The sequence below is a fragment of the Notamacropus eugenii genome, chromosome 2 (genome assembly GCF_028372415.1).
Source record: "Notamacropus eugenii isolate mMacEug1 chromosome 2, mMacEug1.pri_v2, whole genome shotgun sequence".
In the NCBI taxonomy this organism is placed as follows: domain Eukaryota; kingdom Metazoa; phylum Chordata; class Mammalia; order Diprotodontia; family Macropodidae; genus Notamacropus; species Notamacropus eugenii.
In genome coordinates, this window is record NC_092873.1 from 238,787,486 (window position 1) to 238,802,350 (window position 14,865).

At 38.6% G+C, this 14,865-nt stretch overlaps 1 long non-coding RNA gene across 2 annotated transcripts in view; it reads right to left on the reverse strand.

The window, feature by feature from the left end:
* Positions 1-14,865, reverse strand: part of LOC140527030 (uncharacterized) — a 115,585-nt gene that overhangs the window by 66,545 nt on the left and 34,175 nt on the right. For both annotated transcript variants that reach the window (XR_011974650.1, XR_011974649.1), the window contains exon 2: positions 10,500-11,085. This is a non-coding gene — a long non-coding RNA (uncharacterized lncRNA). The remainder of the gene's footprint in view (positions 1-10,499; positions 11,086-14,865) is intronic.

Genomic DNA, 14,865 nt, shown 5'->3' on the forward strand with positions numbered 1-14,865 from the left:
TTTAAAACACTTCTCATTCCTTCCCCTCAAATACCACTTTATTATCAGCCTGTTTCAGACAGAATCTGGCCTATATTGGGAAGTGTTTCTTAAATCTGTTTTCAAATAACTATGAGTAATTAGCACATATCCTTGTTGTTGTTCAATCATTCCAGTTATGTCCAAATCTTTGTGACCCCATTTGGGGATTTCTTGGCAAAGATGCTAGAGTGGATTGCCATTTCCTTCTCTAACTTATTTTATGGATGAGGAAACCGAGTCAAACAGGATCAAGTGACTTGCCCAGGGTCACACAGTGAATAAGTGTCTGATTTGAACTCAGGTTTTCCTGACTCCAGGCCAGGCACTCTATCCATTGAGTCTTCTAGTTGCCTTACTAGATATTTTACATGGAATAATTTATTTTCAATTCACGCACATTTAACATCACCCACCAAAATCATCCAATGCATTAGAGCAAAGTACTTTGTGATTCCATCTAGATGCTATTCCTGTCCTCTGAGAAAACACGTTATCATTATTATTACACATATATATCATATGATTATATATACATTATTATATTATTATGTTTTATCATTCTATACATCATTAAAGAAAGACCAACTACTTTGCCACTATAAGAGAGAAAAGGATATATTAGGAAGGGAAAGCCATTTTCCCCCCAGAATAAACTCAGCAATATTAGCAGTTACATTCATGTCTGTCTCTCTACTGATGTATCTACCTTTTGGCTCACCAGCTTTTTTTATCTACCTGTTCTCTGCATGTGGTATTTCATGGAATAATGAATTCTAACTTGAATTTAGAATGGACATGTATTTGTGGATGCTGTATTACATATATTTATTCTATCCCATTGTAACATACAGATGTATTGGTGTTCCCTATCCTAAAAACAAAATCTTAAAAAAAAAACAAGAAAAACATTGTTGACCCTGCTAATTCCTTGTATCCTTTCATCCCTATCTTTTTTATTTCCCTGATTTTCACTTATTTCTCTCCTTCTTATTTCCTTGAAATATGGAGTCCACTTTCATCATTTCTCAGATCATCAGTGGCATCCAATCACCAAATTCAATGATGCCTGCACATTCCTCATCCTTCTCTACATCTTTTGTTCAATCAGCAGTAGTGGTTATCTTTCACATTATAAAATGAAAGGAAGTATGGTTTGATGGAGAATACTGGAGTTGGATTGAGAGAGACATGGACTCTCACCTCTGATACCCACAGGAACTATGTCATTGAAGGGCACCATGCCAAGTGATGTTACATTATAATCCCACAAAAACACAATGCTTACACTTCCATGTTTTGGATATTTCTGTTAAAAACTGATATTTGGCCTGAATAGTACAGAATTGGAGATCACTTTTTTAGCCAATCAATATCATTCAGGTCAAAGTCAAATTACTCATCTTCTTACCACTTACACTGGACTTTAGTTAAATATATTAAGGGAGTTTTATATGATGTAGTATATAGGAATTGTATGCACGATATGCCTTGATTATGACATAGGACCATAGATCTAGAGCCAGATCAAGGCCATCTAATAGAACCTTATCATTTTATAGACAAGGAAACAAGAAGTCCAGAGAATGTAAATGATGTATCCAGGATCACACAGGCAGTAAGAATCAGAAGTAGGATTTGAACTCAAATGGCATTTTAGCAAGTTTTAAAACATTTCTGCTCTGACTCCAGAACCAGAATTCTTTCCACTAGTATATGCACTGCCTCCTATATTTTCTATTTGTCATCACTAACAGAAACCTCTCCATGGATTCATTTCCTGTGACCCTTTGCAAGCATCATTCCTTTTCCATGTTACATATTACAATACTTTAGGAGTATTCATTATTGACAATAAGTAAATCGATAAATATCTATTGTTTTTCTCTTTTCTCAAGGGCAGGGACCATGCAACTTTCTGAGATTTATATAATATTGTTTTTCATTTGGGATATCTAAAATTCTACAGCTTCACACTATCTTTGAACGTGAAGGAAGTGACAAGTACTGTTTTTAGTTTAGGAATTCAGCACATTTCATGTTCACTAAGCTTGAAATGTGTAAAACTGTCAATTATCCTGTAGGCCTGTTCAAAATTAATTATTGAATGAACTTCTTTTTATAGCTTGAGGCATGAGGCCTTCTTGAGTGTGTAATTGATGAAAGTAATTGAATGTTATTGAAGCAAAAACAAAACACTTATACCACCATGTTCTGGAAATTTCAGTTGAAACTATTTGCTTCAACTGAGTAGTCAAAAATTGGAGATACTCATATAACCAATCGGCATCAATCAAATCAGTCAAGATGTACTTATCCCTGTGCACTGTTTAGAACAGTGATTCCCAAAAGTTTTGCAATGGAGGCAACTCTTCATTTAAGGCAGTGTTCATGGAAACCTTGAAATAAATCTTCTCAACTTTTTTAAATGGTTATTGCTAACACTAAAATATTTGGGGGTGGGGAAGGGAGGAATCCTAGACCTATGATTTCATTAGAATAAAGAAGTCAGGGTGACAAAACTCCTTCTAACAATGCAGTTCTGTAACCCTCCTGCAATTTACAATCCTAGAGTGCCTGTGGCAGTGAGAAATTAAGTGACTGACTTAAGCAAGGTCATGCAGCCAATATGTGTCACATATAGAGACTGAACCCAAGTCTTCCTAATTCTAAAGCTTGCTCTATTCTGTGTTCTCACCATATAACAAAAGGCTGAATAGAAAAGAAACCTCTATTGAACACCACATTGCTTGAGAACTGTCTGTCCAAATCACTTGCCCATTCATCAGATTTCTGCTGTGGTCAATTTTGTTGTGGTCAATTCTGCTGTAGTCAGTGTGAGAATTTGTTTTGCTTGACTACAAGCAAGTGTTTTTTTCCCCTCAGTAGCAATAGTGGAGGAGAGGTGGAAGGAGGAAAATACTTGTTAATTGTGTGTGTGTGCAATTTTTTCAATTCAAACACATTGTGTTTATAGCAGGAATACTCTAAGTGTACTATTTTCCCCTCTACTCTAACTGTGCAGGGGGCATTCCAGGGTAGACAGCTATGTGTGCCCAGTGCCTGGTCCTATTTGATAGAAACAACCAAGGCACGTGCCAGTAATCAAGGATTAAGCCCCAATTAGCCTGTGTATTGCCCAGCTAGAAGGTGCTCTAGGAACCACCAAACTTCTTATGCCTCTGTCTTGGAGCCCCAAGGATTGACAGCCACTAACTACTTGGATCCTCCCTTTAAAGATGGTGTCACTTTCCCCTCACTAGTCTGCATAAAGTTTTTTATAAATTATCCAGTCAAATAGATCAATAATTATATAACCTCTATCTTACTTTGGGAAATTTGATCTCAAGTTCAAATCTAGACTGTGCCACTTACTGCCTCTGTGACATAAAAGAAGGCATCCCTTGACCTCAGTTTTCTCATTTGTAAAACAAAGGTGTTGGATTAGGCTTCCTTTATGGTCTCTTCCAGATCTCAATGTATAATCATTTGATATTATGATCCCTGAAGGATTCCCTGATTACATAAGCCTTTGGACATAGTTATAACAAGAATTAATCAGATTTTTAAAAAGTATAGTAGAACAGGATGATTCATGAGGATTTACATTAACTTTCATTTAAACAATTCACATAACCATAAGCTATAATATCTCCTAGCCCAAGTCATCTTGATATACCAGATTACACAGCTGTGGATACATGAGTTTGAGTAAGGCTGAGATATTAATAGATCCAACTGGCCCCTCTTCACAGAAGATGTGGCAGCTACAAGATTTGGGACTCATTTTGCCTTGTCACGGAAAACCTTTTCACCATAATTTATGATCTAGTTTGGCTTACTGCCATGACTTCTGCCATCTTCAGGTCTCTTTACTTCTCAGTTCATCTTTCTGTAGTCACCAACTACACTTGCGTCTGGACTACACCCACCTAGGCACTAATTCGCTATTAAATTCTTAGCAAAATTCTATTTCCATCATTATTATCATAGCATGATAGATTTAGTACTGGAAAAGACTTTAGAAACTGAGAGCAACTTTTCGTTTTACAGATGAAGAGATCAAAGCTGAAAGAGGATAGATAACTTACTCAGGGTCATACAGCTAGCAAGGGTCTTCATTCAGGTCAGCTTGACTTCAGTTTTAGCACTCTTTCCACTGCACCACATTTTCTTTCCCTTTCAAAACTTTAGGCACCAGGGCAGAGCAAAGATGGTGCAGTAAAAAGATGTACCTACTCTACCTCTTCCCCCACAGTCCATAAAATACCTATAAGAAAGGACTCTAAACAAACTCTAGAGCAGCAGAAGCCACAAAATGAGAAAATGAAAGAGATTTCCAGCCCAAGGTAGTCTGAAAGGCCAACAGGAAAGATCTATTGCATGGTTGTGGAGCAGAGCACAGACCAGGGAGCCCAGACCAGCTGTGGCCCCGGGGCACCAGCAGGAACACTACTGGAACAGGCCTCGAGGGCAGAATCCCAGGGAGCAACAGTGATTCTCAGAACTCTCAATCCACAAACACCAGAGACAGCTTCAAAGGTCATTGAGAAAGCTTTATCACCTGAGTGAGAAGGGAGCAGGATCCTCCACTAACCCTGACCCCAGGTGGCAGCAGTAGCAGCAGCGTCTGTTTTTGGAGCCCTCGGCCCAAAGCCCCTGAAGGAATTGAGCCACTGATCTGGGTTTCAGCCCCTAGTGGTGGGCCTAGGGTGAGGAAGAGTGCTTACTGGTGTGGTGGAGTTGATGGAGGCTCTGGAAAGGGAATTTTACTTGCAGATCCTGAGCAGAAAAGCTTTGGTAGCTCCCAGACCAGAGCATAGGCCAGGAGAGGAATAAACTCCTCTCCCTTGATTGTGCCACTTTGGAGGAATTGAGAACTTACAGTTCCCCAGAGTATACCCTCCTCTTGACAAAGGACTCAAAAGTCAAGTAACTGGCTAAGAAAATGCCCCCAAAAAAGGTAAAAAAAAAAAAATAAGACTATAGAAGGTTACTTTCTTAGGGAACAGGTATTTTCTTCCATCCTTTAGGATGAGGTAGAAAAATGCTTACCAGCAGAGGAAGACATAAAAGTCAAAGCTTCTGCATCCAAAAGCTCCAAAATAAATATGCAATGGTCTTAGGCCATGGAAGAGCTCAAAAAGGATTATGAAAATCAAGTAAATGAGGTGGAGGAAAAATTGGGAAGAGAAATGAGAGTGATACAAGAAAATCATGAAAAGAAGTCAACACCTTGCTAAAGGAAACCCCAAAAAAATGCTGAAGAAAATAACATCTTTAAAAATAGGCTCCCTCAATTGGCAAAAGAGGTTCAAAAAGCCAATGAGGAGAAGAATGCTTTCAAAAGCAGAATTAGCCAAATGGAAAAGAAGGTTCAAAAGCTCACTGAAGAAAATAATTCTTTAAAAATTAGAATGGAGCAGATGGAAGCTAATGACTTTATGAGACATCAAGAAATTACAAAACAAAACCAAAAGAATGAAAAAATAGAAGACAATGTGAAATACCTCATTGGAAAAACAACTGACCTGGTAAATATTTCCAGGAGAGACAATTTTAAAATTATGGGACTACCTGAAAGCCATGATCAAAAAAAGAACCTAGACATCATCTTTCATGAAATTATCAAGGAAAACTGCCCTGATATTCTAGAACCAGAGGGTAAAATAAATATTGAAAGAATCCACTGCTTACCTCCTGAAAGGGATCCAAAAAGAAAAACTCCTAGGAGTATTGTAGCTAAATTCCAGAGTTCCCAGGTCAAGGAGAAAATATTGCAAGAGGTTAAAAAGAAACCATTCAAGTATTGTGGAAATACAATCAGGATAACACAAGATCTAGAAGCTTCTACATTAAGGGATTGAAGGGCTTGGAATATGATAATCTAGAACTCAAAGGAGCTAGGATTAAAACCAAGAGTCACCTACCCAGCAAAACTGAGTATAATAGTTCAGGGGAAAAGATTGTCATTCAATGAAATAGAGAACTTTCAAGCATTCTTGATGAAAAGATCAGAGCAGAATATAAAATATGACTTTCAAACACAAGAACCAAAAGAAGCATGAAAAGATAAACAGGAAAGAAAAACCATAAGACACTAAAGTTGAACTGTTTACATTCCTATATGGAAAGATAACATCTGTAACTCTTGAAACCTTTCTCAGTATTTGGGTTGTTAGAGGGATTATACACACACATATATATAGACAGAGAGCACAGGGTGATTTGAATAGGAAGGGATGATATCTAAAAACTTAAAATCAAGGGGTGAGAGAGGAATATATCAGGAGAAGAAAGGGAGAAATGGAATGGGACAGGTTATCTCTCATGAAAGAGGGAAGAAAAAACTTTTTCAATGGAGAGGAAAAAGGTGGGAGGTGAGAAGGAAAAAGTGGCTTAAGGAGGGAATGACGTACACACTCAATTTGGTATGAAAATCTATCTTACACTAAAGGAAAGTAGGAAAGAAAGGGATAAGTGGGATGTGGGGGGGATGATAGAAGGAAGGGCAAATGGAAGGAGGGAGTAATTAGAAGTAAACACTTTTGGGGAGGGACAAGGTCAAAAGAGAGAATAGAGTAAATAGGGGGCAAGATAGGATGGAGGGAAATATAGTTAGTCTTGTACAACATGAATTATTATGGAAGTCTTTTGCAAAACTACACATGTATAGCCTATGATGAATTGCTTGCCTTCTCAGTGGAGATGGGTGGGGAGGGAAGAAGGGACAGAAGTTGGAACTCAAAGTTTTAGGAAGGAGGATTGAGAAATGTTTTTGCATGCAACCTGAAATAAGAAATATTGGTAATGGGGTATAGAAATCTATGTTGCCCTATGTTGGGGATAAGGGAAGGGAAGGGTAGGGTGTGATAGAAGGGAGAGTAGATTGGGGAAAAGGGTAATCAGAATGCACAGAGTTTTGGGAAAGGGGGAGAGGAGAGATGGGGAGAAAATTCGGAACTCAAATTTTGTGGAAATGAATGTTAAAAACTAAAAATAAATAAACAAACATTAAAAATGAAACTTTAGACACCAGTCTCTACCTTGGAGGATCATCCTGGATTATTGATTGAGAGAGTGGGACCTAGGCATTCTATGCTAGCAGTGGTTAGATCACAGCACCATCATTGCAAATATCAAACTAAACCCAATTCTAGGGAGCACTGTTACTATGTATTTGGGGTAAGTCACTGCCATGGCTACCCAGTTATTAAAGGAGTTGGTATGCACATTCATGAATATGGAAATGTCTAAGAAGAGTGATGCTCTTTCAATAAAAGTCATTGTATTCTAAAAAGTGATAATAAAAGAGAGTTAGTAGTTAGTGGTGCATACAGATACATATCTAGAACTGTGCCTATGAAGTGTGACAATCTCACCTCCCTTTTCTCAATAAACTACAGTGGTTCTCTGTTGCTTCCAGGATCAAATGTAAAATCCTTTGTTTAGAATTCAAAGCCTTCATAACTCACCCTCTCTCCACACTCTTCTAGTTTTATACCTCATCCCAACTACATGCTCTGTGATCCCCATAACATTGGCCTGTTTACCGTTCCTTGAACAAAATACTCCATTTCTTTATTCCAGACATTTTCACTGGCTTTCCCCCATGCCTGGAATGTACTTCCTTCTTATCTCTGCCTCGTGGCCTTAACTCCCAGTGAAAACTCTACCTTCTATAGAAAGCTTTTCCTGATTCCCCTTAATGCTAGTACCTTCCCTCTGTTGATTATCATATATATATGTATATGTATGTGTATATAGATCAACAGGTCGATAGATATACTGTATATGGCTTGTGTATATATGCTTGCTTTTGCATTGTTTCCCTTATTAGACTATAAACCCTTTGAGAGCAGAACCTGTTTTTTATCTTTCTTTGCATCTGCAGAACTTAGGACATAATGAAAATATGGTAGGTGCTTGATAAATGTTCACTGACTTACTGACTGACAGTGACAGGACTTTGAACGCTCCTATGGACTTCAGTGAAGAAATTATTCACCACTATATAGCAAATGTCTTATGTGATCTTCCTCAAAACTGAATAGTCTTCCTAGGTTTTCTACACAAAGAAATGGACATTTGATTGATTACTAAACCCTTTTCTTCTTAAGCAAGACAGAACCTTTGAAACTGGGGGCTGTCCCAGAAAATATAGGATTTATGGTCTTTTACCCATAAGACCCCTGCTGACAAGAAGCAGACAGGCAGAAAGAAAGTGGAACAATTAAACAGATTAAAAAGAACAAAGAGGATAGAGCAGGAGAAAAGAGTGGAAAGGCAGGGCTAGTGCAGAAAGGATGGAGATTAGAATTATAGAATTTATAAATTGGAAGGGACTTTAGAAATTATTTATTCTAACCTCTTCATTTGATGGATATGGAAACTAAGGTCCAAAGAAATCACACATCATGGTAAGTAATAGAGACATAATTCAAAGCAAACCCTCTGATTCCAAACCCAATTCTATTTTCATTATGCAACTAAGAGAGAAGCAAACATTACCTACCCACCCTCCAATACCACTGGTCTAAATAGCAGCCTTTTTAGAAATGAGCTGACAACTTGAAAAGTGACTAAAAGAATGTCTAGTACCTGGGACTCAGTTGAGAAAACAAAGAAGAACTTGAAGTCTTGACTATCTCCAAATTTTCCTTCTAATTTCAGTCCCTCCTTACTTCTGTCCTGATTCAAGTATAAGGTCATGGAAAGCTCCAGAAAGCATAATCGATTAATGTTTCTCCTTTGATTCTCAGTTCTAGTCTTAAGCTCTGAAGTTGCATTGGCAAAAGGCTGGGACTAGACTTGGCATTTAGCAATGAGAGGCAGAAATAGCATTATTGGTCCTGCTGCTCCTATAACGAACCCAAGCCTGACCCAAAACTCTGGCTTGGTGTGGCTCAGTTGGGCATACGCCAGCCAGGGCCCTCAGCCAGGCCCCTTATCCTGGTATTGGCTTTGAATAAAGCAGGCCCTAGAGTCATAAGGCATGGTGGGGAGTGACCCTGCAGAGTCAACTCAGCTCCGTAGCATAGCAGCTGTGCTTCCCAGATGTGACTGTACCTATATCTGAAGCAGACTTTGGCAAGTAGAAGCTGAAATACATAGCAAAATGCATGGGCTGGCCAAATGTGTTTGTCTGTCATTACAGATTGTGAACCCTAATGGAACCACAGAATACAGTTACAGAAATACTTTCAAAAGGTAACTTATATGATACTTGAGAACATGACATAGTGGCATTTCATTGAGTGTCAAAGGGCCACACTGAAGTCCAATCTATTTGCAATCTATGTAAACCAAGGCAAATCATTTTACCTCTCTGGGTGTCTCAGTTTCCTCATTTGTAAAGTGATCATTAAATTTTCCTCCAATTCTAAATCATATAATCCATTTTGAATGTGTAGACACAATTTAATCAACTCCGAGAAGTCAGCTTTTGCCTTATCTTGCCAGGGACCAGATAACGGTAACACTGCCTAGTTTGCTCTAGCAACTAGCTCTGCCTCATCTCAGAGCATCAATTCCTCTTTCTTTCCTCCTGTACCCAGGACTCCATCTCTGGGACCCTCAGCTCTCATGGGTCATTACCATTTCCCTGCATAGTCCATACCATGGCATGCACACCCTCCCCGTTTCCACCAACCTTTGAAGTTCCTTGAAGGTGAGGACTGTCTTGCTTGGCACAATGCCTGGCACATAGTAAGTATTTTATAATTACTCTGTATGTCTCTCTGTCTCTGTCTATATCTCTCTGTCTCTGTATCTCTGTCTCTTTCTTCTCTCTCTGTCTCTGTTTATCTCTGTTTTCTCTCTGTCTGTCTGTCTGTCTGCCTCTGTCTCTGAATTTCTTTCTTGTTGCCTTTCTCTCTCTGTCTCTTTCTCTGTCTTTGTCTCTCTGGCACTATCTGCCTGTCTCTCTCCCTCATGGGACACAGTTGCCCCCAAAGGATGCCATTCACAAGCATTCTCCTCTCCCTTCCATGTCATACATTTTCCTCTTAAATATTCCTTTCAACTTTGATAGAAGCTGCTAGAAATCCTTATTGGCTCTGGGAGCTGTGAGACTTCTTCACTTTCTTATAACTAAATAAATAGAATCACTGTTGCAGTGTTTCCTCTATACATGAAAACTGTTGACAAAACAGCATAAAGACAGATTTGCTTATACTACTACCCGCCCCTTCTATTTCAAGAGTTTATTGTTAATTTTCAGCCCAGATATTAAAATGTCCAATTAATTTTCCTACAATTACCTTTAATTCAGGTATCCTTAACTCTAAATTTTAAGGAGAAAATAAAAATATTTTGCTGAAAACTTCCTCTATTTTTTTATAAAACAACCATATATAAAATTATACAAATGTTTGCATAATATTTATTTTTCATAACTGGGAATTTCTTTATAGTCTAAGAAACATACTTAAAGTATTCTCAGTCATTTAATATAGCCTGGTGATTGACATTTTACTTACTTGAAATCGGAAGGACTTTGATTGGTTGAATTTTGCTAGGTCATGTTCAATCCTGCTTTTGTGCCATATCATGGTCTAGCAGGGATCCTGAGTGCTCAAAGAATATCCCAGGCAAAGGCAGCCACTGGCAGCCTGCTTCAAAGGCTTTGAGTCTCAATTTGCCAGATTGAGTGTCTGTAATCTGAAAACCAGCCGCTGCATTACTGACAGGATGATGGATTTTCTTTTCTTCAGGTACATCAAGTTTTACAGATTCCCCTGTGTGGCATACAGGGATCTGCCTTGGTGAGAAGCAAATGCAGACCCAGGAAACCTCAGATCCATGCAGTAAATAAAAATGTTTACTGATAAAACATTTTTTCATTTACAACAAGCTGTAAACAAATAATAAAATATGGATCATATACTGATCAATATCATAATCACTTCATGTCCATAGCTTCGTACAAATCTCCCCCTCTATCCTCAGGAACAAACTTCTTTCTCTCATCTTCACCAAGGGGCATCCCTTTCCCTAGGAAAGATATCCTCTTTAGCTATCCCAATAAATATCTCTTGCGAGAGGAGTGATGCAATTCATTTGACTCTGCAAGAGAAAAGAAGACAACAAGGAAACAAATAGATCAATCCTAAATGAGTTGGAAATTGTATGTAACAGCTAATCCTAGAGCCAAGATCTGGGCCTGAGAGCCAGGGTCACTCACAGTATCTTGGCAGTTTCTTGCCTGGCCAATTAATTTCCAGTTCCTTCTTGTTTTTATAAGTAAATATTGATTGAGCCCAAGCAGGCTGTGTCTACACAACTGCTTCAGCTATCTAGCAAAAAGAAAAGCTTCCTGGCTGTTAGAATTGTACAAAAGTACAATGGGTGGTCTTGAGAGATGATAGATTCCCCAAAATTAACTCTGCCATGTGTATGACCCTGGGTAAGTCCTATCATACCTCTGATCCTCAGTTTCTTCATGTGTCAAATAAGGAGGTGGAATTCAGCAAATGATGATTAAGTGTCTAGTTGTGGATCTTTTTTAAGTGTATTCTATTGGAGATCTCTTTTGCTTATGGCTTGGATTAGATATCACATCAGGTCCCTTTGAATTCTGATTCGGTAAATGTTAGATTTTTTAGAAAGGATTTAATTGATAATATTTGAATAAACCGACAAAATCAGCAAGTTCTTTTGCATTGCATAGATGTTGAGAAATGTACTAAGTGTTTTAAGTGACATAAAGAAACAAACCTGGTTCTTCTTCAAGTACTTCACACAGAGATCAAGGGGAAAATGTGAGAAGAGGAGGAAAATACAAGAAATAAGAGAAAAAAGAAAACAGAGAAAGGTGCTGGAGCTGTGTGTGTGTGTGTGTGCGTGTGTGTGTGTGTGTGTGTGTGTGTCAGTGCTTCCTTCCAGCCTTGGTAACAAAACACTTAATGGCTCTCAAGGAGTCCTGACCTCATAACTTGGCCTTGTTCCTTGCCTGGAGACAGGAAGATGTTGTTCCCTTGGTGACCAGCTTTCCACAGTCAGGATTAAGTTAAGCACTCAAGGGCCTCTTCTGAAACATGCTTAGATTTGTCCCTTTCGATTGACAAACCATGTTAGCCCAATTTGTGCTGTGAGAACCTCATTCTCTAAGAGACAGTTGAGAATGTGCTCCTGGTGACAGAGACCAGAAGGCTTCAAAGGGGTCCATGTCATCTCAACCTGTCACTCTTCAATGTGGGGAAACTCAAGAGACCTTGCTTTAGTTACTTGTCTTCTATCCAACCCTGTTCAGTAGAAACTGTATTCAGGTTCACAAATTTGTTGTCCTCAGCAACACTGTATAAGCTTTAGTCTCCCTTAAAAATTCCAAAATAGGTAATTTTTAGATTGAAGAATTATTATATATTCAGACTGAAACATCCTGAAATTTGAGCTAAAAGTTATCCTTGACCTTCCTTCTTGTATTCAAAAACACTCACATCCAGGAAACAATATGATACAGCGGAAAGACTGCTGAACTTAGATCCCGAAATGCAAGTTTGAATCCAGGCAAAGCTGTGACCTTCAGAGAGATGTTTCATCTCTCTAGACCAGAAAATGAAAGGGTTGCACTTGACCCCTAGTGTCTGTGATTCCTCTAACTCAGAGCTTCTAGACTTTAGCTTATTAGCTTCCAAGGAGTCTGGATACATTGAGGGTGGGGGTGGTCTTTGAACCATCACTCTTTGTTTTCATTAACCTTTGATTTCCTTTATAATTCTATGTATTTTATTTTATGCACATAGAAACATTATCCTAAGAAGGAATCTATAGGCTTCTCCAAACTGCCCAAAAGGCCAATGACACAAAAAGACTTTAAGAACCCCAGCTCTAACCCTTTTTAGACCCCATTCCAACCCCAGTTAACTCACTCAACTTTCCTCTATGCCTCGGAATTAAGCTACCCTGATAAGTAGGCAACCAGTTATTATTTAGATGACCCTAAACCATATTTCATATCCCATCCAGCCAACCACCACAACCTACCTAGATCAGGGATCTTGTCAATTGTCTTGCCAACCCACAAGTAGCCCTTTCCCAACCCACACCCATACTACCACTACCTCACAGTCCACTACTCTATGGTTCCACTCACATGCCCTGTGACTGCCTGGACCAAAACTCCCTTCTTTATCACCTATCTTCTACATGTGTTCTACTTCTCTATTAGAATGTAAGCTTTTTGAGGGTAGGGACTTCCCAGCTTTTCTATCTGTTTCTTCAGAGATTGGAAGATTAATAAATATTTGTTGATCGATTGAATATCTATATACTTTGTATTTACCTTTCGGGGTTCAGTCTGTTTCTCCCCAGAAAGTAAAGTCCATAAGGGCTCTTTTTGGCATGGTACTCAGAGACTTTGAATTGAATTTTATTGAATTGGATTATAAGGCAGGAGTCTCTCCAGAAAGAGAAAATATATCCTTTGCCAAACTTGTAAATTCTTTTCCTATCATTGCTGAGTAAAGAAAAGTTTTTTCTCCTTGGTTGCCAATAGTCCATAGAAATCCATAAAAAAGCATTGCTTTCTATTCCAGAAGTAGCATAATGGCACTCTCTACCAAGGAACAAAGCTGTGTACAGACTCAAACCAAGCTCCAAGCTTATCACCTCTATGGGGGCTGCATTCTCAAAATGATTATCAAGCACAAGGACCTTGAATACAGGATGCAGCATGGAACAGTGGAAAGGAGAGAGACCTGAACTTGGAGCCAGAGGAGTTGGATTCAAATTCTGGCCCTGCCATTTGTTACCTATGTGACTTTGGGCAAATCATACTCTCTGGACCTTAGTTTCCTCATCTATAAAAAGAAGGATTTAGACTAAATGGTCTCTTTTTCCCATAATTCTCTCCATAAGCATTGTCACAGATAAATAGGAACTCATCTGAGGAGACTTATCAATGAACAATCATTTATTAAATGCTTACTGTGTGCCAGGCATTATTTTCCACTTGTAGTCATCTCTCTTTCCTTTCTCACTGCCCCCCACTCCCATTTAGAAAAGAATGAGTTATAGAATTATGGATCATATAAGACAAAAGTTCTCTCCTCACGTATTATTCAGAAATCACATCCTTAATTCAAGCTAATTTGTTTTTAAGATGTGGAAGAGGTGGGGTAGAAGACCGAGGAAGGAGGAATCACCTCATTTCCACACTATATTGCCCCTGTTATTTTTATTATCACACTTCTCTGCACTTCCTACTTTCAATTAGGACCGAAAACAATGTGCCAAGATTCCATGACACTCTATTCTCAGAGTATTTCTAACTCCATAGGGAAAAGGAAATCCAGAATCTCTCCTAAAAGAATGATGATTTTCATCAAGTTGCATTCACTTCTGATCCAAAAAGCTCCTAAAAGTTGAAAAAGCTTTGAAAATTCAGCTGAACTCTAGAGTCAGAATAGGAACTCAATTTCAAACTTTTCTTTACTGAGACTTGCCCTTTTCAGCCTCTGCTACTATAATTCAGGAAGTATTGGCTGTGGACAATCTTAGACTATAAATATCCATGATTCACATTTGCCTCATTTAAGGATTCATCATGAGGGAGAGGTCTTTGGAGCTCAGGTCATTAGCTTTTACTTAAATGAAATGAGTGGTGGTCTCAGTTGAATTCAAAATGATAAATGAGCCTATTTCTGAGGCCACCCACATAACTGCAATGAGAAATGGCACCTTGACCAACCACATCAGCAAAATCAGATTTGAGCCACTCTCCAGCTTTTTGCTGTGGTAATCTCTCCAGATAAGGAAAACATGGAAAACTAGTTGTAAGAAAATTTACAAAGAAATTTGTACTCCTTTTGTTAATGAGCAGGAAACAACATTCTCTGGGGGCTG